Source organism: Mustela nigripes, chromosome 5, assembly GCF_022355385.1.
Source record: "Mustela nigripes isolate SB6536 chromosome 5, MUSNIG.SB6536, whole genome shotgun sequence".
Classification (NCBI taxonomy): Eukaryota; Metazoa; Chordata; class Mammalia; order Carnivora; family Mustelidae; genus Mustela; species Mustela nigripes.
The window spans coordinates 25,888,186-25,907,335 of NC_081561.1; the positions used below are offsets into that span (position 1 = coordinate 25,888,186).

The 19,150-nt window shown below is 47.0% G+C and overlaps 1 long non-coding RNA gene and 2 other non-coding genes across 3 annotated transcripts; 1 reads left to right on the forward strand and 2 right to left on the reverse strand.

Moving 5' to 3' along the window:
* Positions 1-1,225: 1,225 nt before the first annotated feature.
* Positions 1,226-18,200, forward strand: LOC132017163 (uncharacterized). The gene is made up of 3 exons (XR_009404188.1): positions 1,226-2,529; positions 9,460-9,658; positions 17,121-18,200. It is a non-coding gene; the product is annotated as an uncharacterized LOC132017163 (long non-coding RNA).
* TRNAA-AGC (transfer RNA alanine (anticodon AGC)) lies at positions 1,723-1,794 on the reverse strand. The gene has a single exon. It is a non-coding gene; the product is annotated as a tRNA-Ala (tRNA).
* Positions 11,779-11,850, reverse strand: TRNAA-CGC (transfer RNA alanine (anticodon CGC)). Its single transcript has one exon. It is a non-coding gene; the product is annotated as a tRNA-Ala (tRNA).
* Positions 18,201-19,150: the final 950 nt, after the last annotated feature.

Here is a 19,150-nt window from a genome sequence, read left to right on the forward strand (position 1 = left end):
CCGATTTGGACTCTCCCAGAGTTGTTGCATTTTGCTGAGATCCTAGGGCTTGGAATGGACTCTGGTCATAGGTAAATGTCTTTGTGAGAGGTGTGATTGGCTTTTTCTGATTGGATCTGTCCTCTCTTTGTACCTGAAGACCCAATACAGAAAGAAGAGACATTTTAGCATTGTATGCTATCTACATACCTGGACATATTTTATTGTAAATCACCAAGAAATCAGTGGTCACAATTTCAAATTAAACAGTATGAGGATGGCCCCATACTACAATATAGGTCTACTATGTCTCATTCTCCTTGAAGTGAAAAGAATAAGGTGTATATTTTCACAGAATAACCTAGGTTGACCTCTAATTTTCTCTAGCTAGAAGGCTTTGTGGAAACTACTAAATGCAGCCAAACTCAGTATCGGCTCAGAGAAGTTTCACTGTTGCTAAATAAAAGAAGTCTTTAGCCTTTTCTACAAGGCTAGGGAAATCGTGATCAGCAAGAATTTCCCCCTGATGTCAGCTCTCTGCTTACTTCTATGTTCTTAGAAAATAGCACCTTTTCTTTCTACCTTTGCTCCTCATAATATTCTTTGGGCAGAAAAAAATACAGAAAATGAGATCTGGCTTTATCAAATGAAAATAGTCATCTCTTGAAATATTATTAAAAACACTATTAATTTTCTATCAGGGAGCCAAAATCACATGATACATTAAAATAAGCCCTCCCTGATGAAGACTTAGCCCCAAGTTACCCGTATCAACTCCCCTTTTCTAGGAGGGGTTTCCGTAGTGTAGTGGTTATCACGTTCGCCTAACAACTCCCCTTTTCTAGGTGATAATTTTATTTCAGGAAATCTGTAAGTTTAGGTCAGAGTCTCTCAGTTCACTGAGTGATACCTCCAAATTTAACTCTGGGGGAGCAGGATTTAGGGTATATCCCTTCTGTCCCAGAAGGCCCTGAATTATTAAACGATCTACCTTCTTCCCAATGACCAGCTGTGCGAACTAGGGATGGGGGGGCGCGAGAAGGGAGGAGGGAGGGAGAGAGGGAGAGGGAGAGGCCTGGGGAGAGAGGGAGCGCGCACTTTGCAAACCAGCTCCCACCGGGAGGCGGAGGGGTAGAGGGAGCCGGGGAGGGGGAGCAAGGGAGGGAGGGAGGGAGGAGCGGGAGGGAGGCGGATGGGGAGCGAGCGAGTCCACACTTCGCAAACCTCCCCCTGCCTCCCCCGGGAACCCAGCGCCGAGCTCACTCCCGGCCGAGCGCGCCTGCGGCGCTGCACCGGCCGGACCTCGGGGTGAAGGTCACGTTCGGGAAGGGGGAGGGGGCTGGGGGCGCGGGTGATGCACCCAGCGCGTCCGCGGAAGAAACCCTCCTCGCTCGAGCTGAGCCTCAGCCCGGGAAAGCTCGGGCGGGCTCCCAGCCCTGCGCCCCGGCCCGGCAGCTAAGCGAAGACGGGAGCCGGTGCCCAAACCTCCCAGCTCAGGGCTGACGCGGGCGAACGCCAAGTGCGTTCTTCCCGGACGCGGGAGGGACCGAAGCCGCTCGCGATCCGCCCGGTGCGCGAGCACAGGCCGGGGCTGCGGGCGCGCGCAGGGGTCCAGCCGCGAGGCTCTGCGCACGCCCCCGCCGACCGCCAGCGCGCGGGAGCAGGACGCTGACCTTTCGGAGCCTGCGGGAACCCGCTGCGGCAGCAAGAAAAAAGCGATTTCCCCGCCGGCGAGAAAAGGAATGGAGATGCTGGGGATCGAACCCGGGACCTCATGCATGCTAAGCATGCGCTCTACCACTGAGCTACATCCCCACTGCACAAAACGGACCTTTTCTAAGCTGCCTTCATGAAATGGAGCCAATTCACCCCCTTCCGCGTCTCAAACGAACCCGTCCCGCTCTCGGTGACGGAGAGCTGGAATTTCCACTCTTCCCCGGGAAGGCGCCCGGACCAACCCGCATCCGCCGGCTCCGGGACGCGGAGAACGCGCCGGGCGGGGATCCCGCCGAGAAACACCAGTCGAGCACTCTTCTTTTCCCCCCAAAGGTCTGTGGACCAAAGGAAGGATGCTTCCAGGGAAGAGAAAAACGCGTTCCCAATGACTGTCTTTAACTAAGGAAGACACCAGAGTACCCCGAGTCCGCGCATTCCTGCACCCCGTTCCCGGGCTCCGGACGCCGCCGGGCGCCCTCTGCTAGATAACTGGGAGCCGGGGCAGGGATTGTTACGGAGCAACCTTGCACCGCGAACAGCTGGAGGGCTGAAGGCGAGAGATGCTGGACTGCTGCCTGCGGCCTACTGACCCCCATTTTATGCAAAAATGCCAGCCCAATCCAGAGACTGAATCCTCAGACCCCGCTCCGATGCAAAGAAGGGAGAAACGCGGTACTTCCGAGACGGAGCTGAAACGTCTGCCTCCCCGGTGCCTCACGCGCTGCGGAAGGAGTGGGTCTCCCGCGGTCCCGGCCCCTTCCTCCCCCGGGGGCGCGCCCCGAGAATGCAGGGCCCGGGCCCGGCGACCTGTGAGCCAGTCTGCAAGGATGGAGGGTATGCCAGGGAGAAAGGAGGGGAGCTGAGGCTGACGCTTGCAGGGGCGCCGGCGTGCGTGTGGCTCGGGGCAGCGGCACTGGGGGACCGGGGCGGGGGCGGGAGGAGGAGCCCCGGCCGCGGGCGCCGGCGCGGTCCCAGGGCTCCAGCACACCTCCTCCTGGCACCTGGCGGATGGAGCCTGAAGTGTGGTCCAGCGGCAGGGATGGGGGCCCCACACGGTTTGCGCAAATCGTGAGTATCTGAAATAATTAGGGCCCAACCCTTTCTGTTGCCCATGATTGCTTCAGTGGCAGGTATGCGACCCTCTGGTGGCTGACACACTAGCCAGCCAGGGTTTTGTCAGCATCAAAAGGGAAACGGGAGAAAAACAGTGACACTGCTTTTCAGCCTTCCAAGTTGATTTGCAAGGAGTATTGGTTCTGATAATAGTCAGGTATCTTGAGAGAAACAGATAACAATTGTTTTTGTAAATAATGATTATTTGCCAAAGAACATTTTTTAAAGTCTTGCTGTGAATATTAGTTATCTATTGCTGAGTAGTACTCCAAATTTTAATGGGTTAAGGAAATAAATGTTTATACTCTGGATTGTGTGGGTCAGAACTCCAGAGCAGCTTGGCTGGGTTCTGGCCCCAGGTGTCCTGTGAAGCAGAGCTCAGGTGTCCACAGGGCCTGCGGCCAGGAGGTTTGACTCTGTCTGCAAAACGCTTTCAAGATGTTGGGAGGAGGCCTCAGTCCCTGCTCAGCTAGGACTCCACCCACTGATTTACGCAGGAGGGAACTCCCCAAAGGTGTTAATCAGGAGGGAAGGGTCTCAGCCAGGCTTCTTGAACGCTAGCTAAGACACTGTGTCATCCTTAACTGTGCCTCACTGCTGACCACAGCAACTGGCATAAGTAAATATTGGAATCATTTTTTAGAAAGAGTGAAAGAGTGACTGGATATTGTATACATGAATAAACAGAATGTTTTCTGTTAGGAGATTTTAAATGAAAAGGCGACCTACTAACAGCGGGGCGGGGGGAATTTTGCAAATCATCTATCTGGTTAGTTAGCTGATAAGGGATTAATATCCAAAATATATAAAGAACCCATACAATTCAATAGCAAAATTGAACAAATGATCCAATTTAAAAATAGGCAGAGGAACTGAACATTTTCCCAAAGATATACAAATGGCCAAAAGGTATGTGAAAAAGTGTTCAACATTACTCATCATCAGAGAAATAAAATAAAAGCCACAATGAGATCACCCCTCACACCTGTTCCAACGGCTGTCAGCAAAAAGACAAGACTGTGGAGAACAGGGAGCCCTTCTGCATTTGCACAGCCACTAGGGAAAAAAGTCCAGAGCTTCCTCAAAAAACACAGAACTACTATGGATCCAGCAATTCTACTTCTGGGGGTCTACTGACGTGGGAAGGATGTTAGGATTCGAAGCCAACGGCCAGGAAAGAGTTCTTGAGATGTCTTTATGTAAGAAGGTGGTTTTATTAGACCCCGGGGACAGGACCTGTGGGCTGGAAGAGCTGCGCCGGGTTCATGAGGAGTGGCCCGTCACACAGTTTCAAGTTGGGTCGGGGTCAGGGACAGCACAAACATCCAAGGTTTTATCACCTCTCGATTTCCGTACTTTCATCCTCTGGTAACCACTTTTCTGCTGTTTTTATGAGTTTGACTTTTTGCCCCTCCTTCCCCATGGAAGTGGTACCATGCAGTTTGTCTTTCTCTGACTTACTTCACTTAACATAATGCCCTGAAGGTCCTTGGATGCTGTCACAAATGGCAGCGGCTCCCTCCTTCTCGTGGTGGCAATGATGAGGGAGCAGGAGGCTGGCTGAGGACGGAGCAGGGGCTGGCGCCTTGCACCCCCTCTCCACCCACTCCCCTTGGTAATATGTGTGACATTTCACAGGCACCCCTGACTGCCCTAAAAGAAGAGCAAATAGTTAACTTGCAGAGATCACAGTCCTGAAAGGCAGGAGTCTCTCTTGGTTTACAAATGTCCTTGAGATTTACAACAAAGAAGTTGCCTTATCAATAGCCCAATTTCCAAAGACACATAACTCAGTTCCTCAAGCCCTAACGTCACCCTCCCCTCCATAAAAAACTGAAGGAGACGGATGTAGAAGGAAAAGTAAATAAAGTTAAATTTCTTTTAAGACCTAAATCTCACTAACAAGGACGTTTGATAGCAGGAATGTAACATTCCACCAGGAGACTCCCAATTGTCTTTATGTTAGTGCCTCATTAGAGGGAAAGTGGCCGGCTTGATCGTAACCAGGCCTTCCATATCCTGACAGTCTTCTTTATCCCAATAGCCCTTCTGAACACCCCTTTGTCCTCACCTACCCAACTCCTGTGTATATAACCAGCCACTCCTCACAACCCGGGGCAGCCGCATCTCTGCCTGCCCACGGGTCCTGTCCCCGTGCTCTAATAAACCACCTTTTTGCACCAGAGACGTCTTAAGAATTCTTTCTTTAGCCGTCGGCTCCGAACCTCACCCCACCGAACCTCACCTAGGTTCAAGAACTTCATCAGTAATAGTGCACTGAATACATAGACCACATCTTCTTTATCCATTCATCTCTTGATGGACGCCATGTGTTGCTACTGTGATCAATGCTACAGTGAACGTGGGAGTATGGGTATCTTTGATATCTGCTTTAATTTCCTTTGAGTATTGAAGGGTGGTGGTTCTAGTCACCAAATTCCACTGTGTGTGTGCAGGCAGCTTTCCCACACCAGTAAGCAATGCTCTGTATATCAGCCAAGTGTCCAGTCATTCGGCTGAATTCTGACACTATTTTCTGGAGGCCTAATGAGATCCCATAGATTAAGGGCTCGATCCAGCAAAGAACGGTTTCTCTTCCCACTCACTGTCCCTCCTTCAGACACCAGCACTGTACTTCTCACTGACTGGCTAGAAATCAGAGGTTTCCATGACCCACTCTTCTTGGGTTTGATAAATTTTCTAGAACAGCTCACATTATTCAGAGAAACATTTTACTTACTCAGTTAAAAGGATATAATTCAGAAACAGCCAGATGGCAGAGATGCTCAGGAAAAGGGCATGGCGCTTCTGTGCCCACCAAGTGCACGGCTCACATCAGATATCTACGTGATCGCAGACCCAGAAGCCCTCCAAGTCCTCTTCTCTGAGGTTTTTATGTGGAGAAGTCTCCACGCCTAGGTAATGGCAGGACTGATTAAATCATTGCCCGCTGCTGATTGATTGATCTTCCGGCCCTTCTGTCCCTGAAGGTCAGAGAGGTAAGACGGAGAGCTCCAACCTTTAATCTCAGAGCTGGTCTCCTGGCAACCAGCCTCCCACTCTTGGTGCAACCACTATTAACATAACAAAAGTCACCTTTGTTGCTGTAAGGATGTAGGAAATTCTATAGGCTTTAGGAGCTCGGAGCAGAAAGCAGAATACGTATTTCCTAGTACAAACCACAATATCACAGATATACATGATGTGGGAAACAAAAGCAAGAGAAAAATTAAATTTCCTTAGTACTTAAGCCCATTCACAACTCCTTAAAACAGGCAGAGTGACCTTCCTCCAGAAACTTCACTGCCTGGATGTTGACACTTTGCTAAGGGCAAAAGGCAGTCACCGGCCAGATTCCCAGGACCTTTAAGTCTGCTTTAACAAATAAAAATTCTTTTGGAAATTTCTATCTCTACCACCCTTGCCCAAGATATATGCTGGCAATCATGCCCCAAGCCTGTGGCCCCGGATATACCTTTGAAGCTCTTCCTGCCCACAGGTCCTGTCCCCGGGGTTTAATAAAACCACCTTCTTACATAAAGACATCTCAAGAATTCTTTCCTGGCCGTTGGCTTCGAATCCTAACATCCTTCCCACGTCAGTAGATCCCCAGAAGTAGAATTGCTGGATCCATAGTAGTTCCGTGTTTTTTGAGGAAGCTCTGGACTTTTTTCCCTAGTGGCTGTGCAAATGCAGAAGGGCTTCCTGTTCTCCACAGTCCTGTCTTTTTGCTGACAGCCGTTGGAACAGGTGTGAGGGGAGCCAACGGAGAAGGAGAGCAGGGTCCCTATGAACGCAGGACATGATGGCTTGAGCACCACTGGAGGACTAGTCCTAGGGAGGGGGGTAAGTTCTTGCCACGAAAAGTGTCTTCTGGAGCCCAGCAGCACTGACTTGGCCTGGGAGCTGGTTTTAAAACAGAGACTCTAAGGTCTCTCCCAGAACCACGCAGGTTTCATTTTAGCAAAATTCCCAGGTGATTTTGTATGGACTTTCCAGCAGTATAGCACTGACAAGGGACGTTTGTTTCATTTTAGCAGACAGCAACGCACACACATACCGGCACATTGTTTAAGCAGGCAGGACACTCAGAGAAGACGCGATGTTGGCCTTCATCTGCTTGCATTTTATGTCTAAAGTAGGAAGCAAGTTAGCTGAACGGACAAAGTAGGATGAGGTGTTTCAAAGAAGCGAAGAGTTCTTTACGTAGCTACTGTAATCTTGTTAGGGAAACGGAGGGAGAGAGGTATCAGCAAAAGGTCAACTGAGAACTCGCCCCCCTCTCTGCTTCTTCTCTTGCCTCAAAGATGAACTTTGGACTGAAGGTGCCCAAAGTCCTTTTCAGACGCACAGGGACAAAAGTCATAATGACGCCGCTGGTCTCGCTCCTCCTCTCGTCTCTGAAGTGACACTAACTCGAATCCCAACACAGGAGGAGACGGAGATGGGCCAGGTCTCCTTGCTTTTACTCTGAGTGGGTGACGGGGATGCACAGCCCTGAGCTTCCCAGACCTTAGGCCGGGTGGGGACACCAGAGACCAGCGTGAAGGCCGGCTCACTGCCCAGAGCAGCTGGCAGGGGGATTCTCCGGCAGGACGCAGCAGTCTTTGATACGAAGTGGCAATTGGAACCATCTACAGCCAGACATCTGAGGGAGCCCGCTCAGTATGAAAGGAGCCTGCGCACACTGTCAAAATGTGGTCGAAGGGAAGGATCAAGGAACCTGAGCTGGATCCGTGGTGCGGCGTGTACAGGCTTCTCTAACAATACCACCGACCCTCTGCTTTATAAACAACGGAAATGTACTTCTCATCATCCTAGAGGCTGTCAAGTCCAAGGTCAGCACACAGGCAGATCTGGTGTCTCATGAGAACAGGCTTCCTGAATCACGTGTGTCCTCACAGTGTGGAAGGGGCATGAGAGCTCTCTGAGGTCTCCTTTATTTATTTTTTTTAAGATTTATTCATATTTTTTAAAGATTTTTATTTATTTATTTGACAGAGAGATCACAAGTAGGCAGAGAGGCAGGCAGAAAGAGGAGGAAGCAGGCTCCCCGCCAAGCAGAGAGCCCGATGCGGGGCCCGATCCCATGACCCTGGGACCATTACCCCAGCTGAAGACAGAGGCTTTAACCCACTGAGCCACCCAGGAGCCCCATGATTTATTCATTTTTACTTGAGAGAGAGAGAGCATACAAGCGGGGTGGGTGTCAGGGGGAGAGGGAGACAAGTAGACTCCCCGCTGAGCAGGGAGCCTGGCATGGGCCTGGGTGTCATCACAGACCCAAGATCATGACCTGAGATCATGACCTGAGCCAAAACCAAGAGTCAAACACTCAACCGACTGGACCACCCCGATGCCCCTGAATTCTCCTTTATAAGGGCACTAATCCTATCACGAAGACCCCACCGCCATGACCTACTGACCCCCCAAAGGCTGACCTCCAAACACTATCACACCGAGGATTAGGTTTCAATCTGTGAACTCTGGGAGGTCACAAACATTCAGTCTACAGCAATGGAAAGAAGAACGTGTAGGAACTGAAGAGTCACAGGGAGAGAAATTCAGTAGAAAAACAGAAGTTTTGGAAGTGCCTGGATGAAACTGCAAAGACAGACAGATTAGAATGGGTGTGGTACATAGAATAATGGCCCCCAAGGACATCCATGTCCTAATTCCCAAACCTGCAAATGTTACCCTATACAGTAATTGGGATTTCGAAGATCAACAAACTTGAAAATCTTGAGATGGAGAGATTATTCTGGATTATTCATGTGGGCCCAGTGTAATCCAAAGGGATCCTTGCAAGGGAAAGAGTGAGCAGAAGAAGTCAATCAGAGAAACGCAAAGCCAGATGATTTCATTCACATGTGGAATTTAAGAAACAAAACATGAACACAGGGTAAGGGACGGAAAAAGAAAATAGTATGAAAACAGAAGGAGACAAACCATAGGAGACTCTTAACCATAAGAAAAGAAGAGTTGCTGGAAGGGAGGTGGGATGGGCGATGGGGTCACTGGGGGACGGGCACGAGGGAGGGCACCTGCTGTGGTGAGCACTGGGTGTTCTCCGAGACGGATGAATCACTGAATTCTAACCCCGAAACTAATACACTGTATGTTAACTAAATTAAATTTAAATTTAAAAAATTTTAAATTACTGTATATCGCATGGACTTAATATTTCAGCGCAAGACAGATTCATGCTAATATGGAGAAGATAGCCATGGATGTGAGCAGCTAAACCAGCATGGAAGTTAGGGTTTTGGGGGAAACAGAGATTGGAGCAGCCAGAGGCTGAGGTCCTCAGTGACCTGTCTACACGGGTGCTGATGCCACCAAACTGGGTGCAAGAAGAGAGACACCAGTCTCCATTCATCTAGGACGAAGACTCTTTCTTTCCTTTCTTTTCTTTTCTTCTTTTATTTCTTCTTTCTTTTTAAGATTTTATTTATTTATTTTTGACGAGAGGAGATCACAAGTAGGCAGAGCAGCAGGCAGAGGGAAAGGGAGAAGTGGGCTCCGTCCTAAGCAGAGAGTCTGATGCTGGACCTCATCCTAGGACTCAGAGATCGTGACCTGAGCCAAAAGCAGTTGATAAACCAGCTGAGCCACCCAGGCGCCCCTCATATATATATTTTTTTAATGCAGATACAAATTAATGGTTTGGAAATTGGAATGTGGTCTCACGAAGGTGCCTCCTGACTCCAAGACTGAAGACTGTGCTGATTCAACCTGAAACAGGCATGTCATTGGGAAGAGGCAGTTGAAGTTAAACCAAGAGAGTTCGTCTAGGAGGCCTGTCCAACAAGGAACCGTGAATTACAGAGAGCGGAGCTGAAGCACCCAGGTGAGATGGAATACACCTCTAAGGCCTCAAAATGGAAGGACGGGGGTGGGGGGGCGTGTACATTATGCAAGGTACCAGACAGGGTAGAGCACTGGAGGGCTCACGTCTGCAGTGGTGAACTGGGATAGTAAGAAAGAAACAGAGGGCTTAGCTGGTCAAACGGTTTCCAAGTAAATTAACCATCTTCTGTAGCCCAAAAGATCGCAATGGAAGTGGAAAAATGGGTGAGAAGGAGTGATTAAGAAATTAAGACTGAAATGCTCTCAAAATTTAGCTATATTCCAGAGATGGATCCTCTGTTGGACCTTAATCTCTTCCAAAAAAAAAAAAAAAATGAGCTCTGCCTACTGTCCAGGTCCTTAGGAGCATTCAAGCCTCTGACTCCCTTACTTTGGGGTTCATAAGGAATGGTCTTAGCACAGGTCTTGATGTCCTGACGCTCACTCCTCAGAGGAGGTCCCCAACACAGCTCTTGGGACTCCTGCAGTAATGACCAAATACATCTTGTTTTCATCTTCTTTTACCACCATTCCTAATCCATTTCTCACACTGTTTACAGAATAATCTGACTGTAGCAATGTCTTGTCTATAATGCTTCAGTGTCTCCTCACTGCTGACTGGGTCCTCTGGGAAAGCAGCCACAGGGATATTGTCATCGGAAATGTGTGTGTGTGTGTGTGTGTGTGTGTGTGTGTGTGTGTGTGTTTCTTTATTACGTTTAGGGAATCTGACAGTTTCAGAGTCAGACACTTACTGTCAAGGCTACTAGCATTGATCTAAACCCGGCCAAGTAGATATTCTTTTCCACTTAAGTTAACCATACTCAGTGTTTGCTTTTTGCAACCAAGAACACTGATAAAGCCCCAAATCCTTGATAAGCCATACAGTCCTCCATCTCCTACATTTCCCTATAGCATCCTGTGATTCAGGCATGTGTAACTATCTAAATTTTCCCATGTTCTGTGTCATGTCTTCATGCCATGTCCATGATTATTATGACCAGAATCACACCATGATCCTCATTTCCAGCTGCAAACCTCCCACTTACTCACTGGTATCTTCGTTTGTGAGGATTTTCCTGAGCTGCCTCCTCAAGAACTGACCCTACCCTCTGCTCTGTCCCAGCGTATCTCCTACAAACCTCCAAAATGCTAATTATAACAGAGATGCAAATATGGTTTATAAATTGCCTCTCTTCCTTTCAGTTGTTAACTCCTGATTGAGCAGCTATACAGTAATACTGAAAAACCACCCAACAAAGGTTTATTAATTACTGGATTTCCTTTAAATAAGGGTAGACAAATACATGGTGCCATTTTACTGTATTTTTAAATGTGAATAGAAACAGTAAATTATTGGTATTACATTATCACTATTTCAAAGCGCTCATTTGGATCAAGGCATGAATGTATGTGCCATTAGAAACCATCTGATGAGAGATGGCCAGAATGCTGCCTCATTAGGATCTCCAGTGTTGTCCCAGTCACCTGCGGGTTTCTAACCGACTCCAGTTTACGCTATTTCTAACCTTTTCCCAGACCTTCTGCGCTGGACAGGACCAGCTCTCCTGCACAGAATCCTAAGTAAAGCCAAAGCGGCAGTGAGAAATGAAATGGTAACTAGGTTAGTAACTATGGTCTAGGAAGAAATTCCCCTAATGGTCTTCGGGTGGACCCCTGAATATTGATATGCAACTACTACCTCAATACCCAAAACCCTATCCTAGCAGCCCCTAAAAAATTACTAAAAGGTATTTTACTGTCACTGATTATTTTCCAGCAGAAAGTGAGAATGGATGGAACCTCATGTAACTGAGCTAAATCATTCTGTGCTACCAGCTGTTCTCCCTCTTCCTGGATGCTTTCATAGGAGGAATTTCTTCCCAATTGTCCCTCTGGCTTTGTACCTCTCACTGCATGATAAAACACCCCAGGGAGATTTCCAGAGAGCAGGGAATATGCGGTGGTTAATGAAATGCTAGAGAGGGAAACATACCGACGGGAAATAGCTCTATTTAACCGGGACGAGAACGGTTAAAGGTGAGAAAGGGCTAAAACGTTTCACCTGGAACTTCTAGAGCAGAGGCCGAGCCGTCGGCAAAGGGAATAAAAGAGCCGGCGTGGAGATGCCGGGGATCGAACCCGGGGCCTCATACATGCGAAGCATGCGCTCTACCACTGAGCTACATCCCCTGGCGAGGGGCGCCGGCTGGGCAGCCTTCCTGTCCTGTTAAATGCGCGCGACGCTTCGGCGCTGGTTGGTCTCCGACCTGAGCGCGGCGGTGCGGGAGGGACAACCCCGCAGCCTCGCCCGACGCGTCCGCGCCGCCCCCGGCCCGACCCGGCCACGGCCCCCGGCGCCCGCGGACGCGCAGGGCAGAGCCGCCACGGCCGCCCCGCAGCCCCGGGCCCGACCCGGCGCCCGCAGGAAGCGCGCAGGGGAGTTCCAGGATGCTCGGACGCACGTCCTGCCGCCAGAGGCTCCCGGAAAATGCCCGCCCAGGCCGGCCGCCGAGTCGGCCGAGAGCCGCGCGGATCTCGGGGGCGCCCGGCGCGACCCCGCTCGGGAACAACCTGCGCGGACCCGCGGACCCGCGCAAATCCTGCCCGACCGTGCGTCCCCGAGGCACCGGCTCGGACGCACTGACCTCCGCGCGCGGACCCTGCAGCGCCCACCCGGGAACCCGGGCTCCGGGAGGATCAAGAAGCCCGAGATCAGGAAGCCCGCTTTCCTCCAGCCACGCGCCGGCTTCTCTTCGCTCGCGACCGCCCGAGCCCCCGCGAGGCCGCCCCCCGGGGAGCCCGCACCGCCCACCCGAGCCCCCCGACAGCCGCCATCCACTAAAAGACCCCTGGGACCCCCCCGCCCCTCGTTTTCTCTCACTTACGAAGTCATACAGGAGAGAAAAGCGGCTGTTCAAAACTAAAAATGACATTTTTAAAAAGTCGTTGGTAAGTGGAACTTCATTAAAATTAAAAAAACTTCTGCTCTGAGAAAGACACTCTCAAGACAAGAAGACGACAAGCCATAGACTGGGAGAAATACTTGAAAGACACAGACATGGTACCAGAATGGTATCCAAAGTATAAAAAGAACTCTTAAAACTCAACAATAAGGAAACAACTGATTTTGAAAACAGACAGAATACCTTACCAGATTCTCACCAAAGATACACAGATGCCAAACAGGCATATGGAAAGATGGACCGCACCAAAAGTCATCAGGGAAATGCAAATTAAAACAATAATGAGGTATCAGGACACACCTATTGGGACGGCCAAACCACACCAAGAGCACCAAGTAGTGGGGAGAGTGTGGAAAGATGGAAACTCTGGTTTGTTGCTGGCAATAAGCCACAAGCTGTGATACTGTTACTGCTGGACCCATGCGTTGATACATTTGTCGGAACCCACAAAACGTGCAACACTGAAGCGAATGTGAGGTAGCCCATGACTTCTGCGTGATAATGAGCTCTCCATGCAGGTGTTCATTCTTCCTGTGTACCCTGGATCTCTCTCTTGTCTTATTACATCAGCTAGTACTTCCAATGATGTGGAGAAAGTAATGCGAGGGGACATCCTTGCTTTACTCCTGGTCTTCGCTAGAAGCTTTCCATTTCTCACCACTAGCTGTCAGCTACAGGATTTTTGTAAATACGTATTCTTTATCAAGCTGAGGACATTCCCTTTTATTCTGAGTTTGCTGAGAGTTTTCATCAAAAAGGAGAGTTGGATTTTGTCAAATGCTTTTCTGCATCTACTGATATGGTCATATGATTTCTCGTTAGTCTGTTGATACGATGGATCACATCAACTGAGTTTCAAATGTTGACCTAGCCTCGCCTACCTGCAGTAAATCCTACTTGGGCATGATGTAGAATTTTTTTTTTATATACATTGTTGGATTTGATTTGCTATTTTTTGAGAATTTTTTGCATTTATGTTCATGAGAGATACTGGTCTCTAGTTTCCTTTATTGGGAATGACTTTGATTTTGGTGTTAGGCTAAAGCTGGCCTCATACAATGATTAAGTAAGTATTCCTGATGTTTCTTTCTACTGGAAAAGACTGTTGAGAATTGGTGTAATTTCTTCCTTAAATGTTCGGTAGATTCCCCAGTGAATGCATCTGGTCTTGGAGCTTTCTGTTTCAGAATGTTATTGCTTATTGATTCAATTTCTTTAACATGTGTAGATTTATTCAGATTTTTATTTCTTTTTGTGTGAATTAGTCAGTGTAATTTTCCCTTTTCTTTTTTATTACAGAACATCTTAACATACATGAGAACAAAAAAGAATATTGTAATGAATTTCCACATATCTATTCTTAGTTTTAGTATCAACTCATAACCAATTTGCCTCATAATCAGAGAAGCTTTGATGTTCAATTCTGTTCCTATGAATGAGTTCCAGCATCTTTTCATATATTTCATATATTCAAGACCCATTTTTTAAGGACCCATTTCTATTTTCCTTCTGTGAACAATCTTTTCATATTCTTTGCCAAAATTTTCTGGTAAATATTTGATATTTTTCTGATTGATTTGTTAGCTCCTTTTATATGTAGAGGAGCACAGTAATTGGTATTTTCCCAAATATATACATGTTCTGAACATGCTTTTCTGCTCCCTTGAAGTTAGGTGTGACCATTTCTTTCCACCCCAAAGGCATGTGGCTTCTCACTTAAACTTTAAAAGGCGAATGAGAAACAGATGCAAAAAAGAAGCTTTTCCAAAACGTCCTCTAAGTAAAAGCAGAAACTTCTGAGAAATGAGGACTGTCACAAATTCCCTCTCCTGGGAGCTTTTATGGCCATGAAAAAGTGAAAAGTTGGTGCTGAGATGGATTCCCGCAGGTAAGACTTATTCCATTGGTTTCCCCCCTAGATTTGCCTTCCCACAGTTTGCTGCCCTTGAAAGTCCAAAGCCCTTGTCCTTTATTTTGTCACTTCTCTACAAATGTATTGTTCTTTGCTAAGATGCTCTATAAGCCCAAGTTTGAGCTACCCCTCTTAGTTACTCAGCATGAAGAGCTCACATGTGACACAGGCTGCATGTATCAGGAAACCTGTGTTCAGTTTCTGCCTGTTAATCTGGTTTTTGTCAGTTTAATTTGCAGGGCCCCCGGCAATGAATTTATACTGGGTAGAAGAACTAGATTTTTTTCCTCCCCTACACTACTTTATCATCATAAATCCCAGATTGAGCACACTGGGGAGGAAAGTCATCAACCAACCAAAGAGGGAAAAAAATATCATATGCTAAGAATAAGCTTTTATTATTAAGTCGCTGAGATCTTGTGGCTAGTTTCCTCTTACTCTCCAATCAAGCCTATGCTGAGTGACACGGGGAATCCTTTTGGTGATATGAATAGCAATTCTCTTTTCCTAGCCTAAGATTTCTCTTTGAATTTGCTTGTGGAATTTTACTCTGTCATACAGGATGTTTTGTTTTACTCCATGATTATTCTAATAATACATATTTATTGCACAAAATTTGGAAAGTAGGAGAAGGGTAAATATACTAAGGAAAAATTCACTATACTCTTACCACTCTTTCAGAAGCTCTCTTGAAATAAAATTTGTCAGTATTTTCCTTCAAATAATCATCAGTTTTAAAAAGATTTTATTTATTAGAGAGAGAGAGAGAATGAATGCGCAAGCAGGGGGAGGACCAGTGTGAGAGGGAAAATCCCAAGTAGAGTTTGGAGTCCTATCATGGGGCTCGATCCCAAGACCCTGAGATCATTATCTGAACTAAAATCAAGAGTCAGATTCTTGCTGGAGAGAGCTACCCAAGCACCCCTAGTCTTGAATTTTTAAATCACAGTTGGAAACACCATCTGGCATTCATCCTGCTTTATATTGTGGAATATGGAATCATTTTTTTTCTTCCTAGGAAACTACCCAGATTTTGCTACTTCAATTATTAAACAGCCTATCTTTACCCAGAATGGAAGACTGTAACTCACTAGGCTTGTAGTTATAAATCTAGCAGACAGAAATAAAGTATGGATATAGAAGAGCTGAGCCGCCTAGATAACTAGTTAACGACAATTAGCTCGTTTGACTGAACAGATATATACAGAACTCCTGAGAACAAAGTTCTCTCATGATCAAAATAACATTATACCAACTGCAGAGTCTAAACCCCAACTAAAAATTATTTGTTTTACTTCCTCACCTCATTTTTTTTTTAAGATTTTACTTATTTATTTGACAGAGAGAGGTCACAAGTAGGCAGAGAGGCAGGCAAAGAGAGAGAGGAGGAAGCAGGCTGCTTGCTGAGCAGAGAGCCCAATGCGGGACTCGATCCCAGGATCCTGAGATCATGACCTGAGCCGAAGGCAGCGGCTTAACCCACTGAGCCACCCAGGTGCCCTTCCTCACCTCATTTTGTTCCGCTGAAAGATACCGTGACTTGCTATCTTTTCAAACGTATACCTGAGTTTCCTTTCAGATGTGAATTTTAGCTCGTTTATGATAATTTCCTTTGTTGCAAATATGTATATCTGAATCTCTTTTCAAATATGTATCTTAGCTTTTTACTGTTACACATTCTGTTTTTAAAGAATATACATACTGGAATAGCTTTACAAGTATATTATCAACATTTTTAAGATGATTTTTGTGTGTGTGAGCACAAGAATTTCTCTCCCCAGTGGATCACAAAGTAATTTCTGGAACATTAAGGGATTCAGAGCGCTTTGGGAAAAGTACCACAGACTTGGAAAATTTAAATATGGCTTTCTGCCTGCAGGAAGTGATGGAGGGAATATCCACGGACAGAGAGTCAGATGGCTCTTTTGTTTCAGATCCATTCATTTTCTGAATCCATTTTGTGAATGGATGATCTGGTTAAAAGACAGTCTTCTGTCACTCACAGAAAAAATACCTTAGTCTTTAGGTACCAGAAAGAAGGAAGATGGTAAAAGAATATGAAATATGAAGCACTTTATCAGGAAGAATTCAGATAACTCTTCCCCCCCCCCAAGATTTTGTCCACATATGTCCAAAATCTTTTCCAAGATTTTGTTCCAGGTAACTCTGAACAGTGGCAATTTACCAGTGCGTCGGGACCGCCTCACAAAACAAATGAGAGTCTGCATACAGACAAATGGGGTTTGCATACAGATCTTGAATGTGAGCTACGGGCTGCCTTCATGCTGCGCACTCTCACTTTTATAGATTTTCTTCTGCCTGTTCCAATGCGTTCGATCTCAGAACTGTGCTGTCCACTATGATAGCCCGGCACGGGGAACTTCTGCCCCTTGAGTTGCGACCAGGCTGCCTCGAGATGTGTCGTCAGCAGAAAATATACACCCGTTTCAGAGTCTGTATGAAAAAAGGAATGTAGAACCAACACCGAGACAATGTGTTTATATGGATTACTCATTGAAAAGATATTTTGTATACCCTGAACTAAATAAAATGTTATTCATTTCAGCTGTTTTTTCTCTTTTCAGTGTGACGACTAGAAAATTTTAAATTCTAGGGGAAGGGGTCCAGATGGCGGAGGCGCAGCGCCAGAGATGAGCTCAGGTCGCAGGCGTCCAGCGAGAAGTCCTCAAACCATCCGAACCCCTGCGGACCCCGCAGGAGCTGGAGGAGGAGCGCGGCAGTTCTAGAGCAGGAACGCGACCGCTCTCGGGAAGGCGGGACGCGCGGAGGCGAGAACCCGAAGCCACCGGAGACGGAGGCTGGGGGCAGGGGCCGGCCCCGCCAGCAGCGGAGCCGCCGAGCGCGCAATGGGAACTTGTCGAGTCGGCTCCACGGAGGACGTCGCTCCAGAGGCTCAGTGGGGGCGGCCCTCGCGGGGACAGTGCGGTCGCAGGTCCCGCGGTCGCAGCAGGATCGGGTGCCTGAGTGTCGCCGAGCTCGCAGGTACTAGAGCGGGAAGCCGGCTACAGAGGCGGAGCTGAGGCGTGAGCTCTCAGCTTGGGGTTACCTTCAACGGAGGTCCACGGCACAGTGAGGCCACTGCTCCCGGAGCACGGACCCCACAAGTGGCAGGTCTGGGGACAGCCCCTGGAAGAGCGGCAGGGATCGGCTGGGTTTGGAGACTCCAAACGGGGCGTGTGTCCCCGATGGAAACGCTCCTCACAGGCGGCGCGAGCGCAGAGCGCAGCGGGAGACCAGGGGACCGGAGGGATTCCGCGCTCTCACGCGGGGGCGCACTGAGGGACAAATGCTCCCCACCACAGCGGCTTACTTCGCCCGGCCCCTGGCAAGGGCGGTGCAGTTCCGCCTCCGACAGGACACGTGAGAATCACGACAACAGGCCCCGCCCCCAGAAGGTCAGCAGGAACATCCAACCGAGACGAGCTCACCGATCAAGGACTACAGCAGAATTCCAGAGGAGAAAGCAAAGCACGGAATTCATGCCTTTCTCCCCATGATTCTTTTAGTCTTGCAAAGTTAATTAATTTTTTTATTTTCTTTTTTGTCTTATTCTAATTTTTTTAACTTTTGCTTTCTTCCTTTAACGTTTTTTAATTAGTTTATCTTAACAATACCTTTCATAAAAAAATCTTTTTCAACCTTCATTATTATAGTCATATTTTATCTTTCATTGTATCTAACTTTATTTCTTGTATACACAGAAGGTTTTTTCCTTCTAAAAAATTTTGGGGTACAACATCTTCTAATAGATCAAAATACACCCTAAATCTAGCACAGGGCTTTGTTCTAGTCTCCAGTCTGAGCAAATTCTCTCCACTTTCTTTTTCTTTCTTTTCCCCACCAATTATCAACAACGTTTTTAGAATTTTTTTTAATTTTTCATCTTTACAGTCATATTCTATCCCTTCATTGTGTTTATCCTTACTTTTGTGTGTATATATATCTGTGTATATATATATATATATATATATATATATATATATATATATATATATAAGTTTTTCTGTCTTTAAAATTTTGGGAGGTAGTTTCTTCTAAGAGACCAAAATACTCCCGAAATTAAGTGACTGGCTCTGTTCTATTCACCAGTGTGTGCACGTGCATGTATACATATATATACACACATATATATGTGTGTGTTATATGTGTGTGTATATATAGATACTCTTTTTAAAAAAATTTTTTTTAAAGATATTATTTATTTATTTGACAGACAGAGATCCCATGTAGGCAGAGAGGCAGGAGGAGAGAGAGAGGAAGGATTCCTGCTGAGCAGAAAGCCCCATCCTGGGCTCAATCCCAAGATCCTGGGATCACGACCTGAGCTGAAGGCAGAGGCTTTAACCCACTGAGCCACGCAGGTGTCCCTTAAAAAAATTTTTTTGAACTTCTTTTTACCTCTCTTCTTCCCCCAACGATTTGGGGTCTCTTCAGATTTGGTTAATGCACATTTTTCTGGGGTCTTTGCCATCCTTTTAGTATTTTCTTTAGTATTTAGTATTTTAGTATTTTTTTCTCTCCTTCATATTCTTATCTGGATAAAATGACAGGGTGGAAAAACGCAACACACACAAAAAAAAAAAAAAAAAAAAAA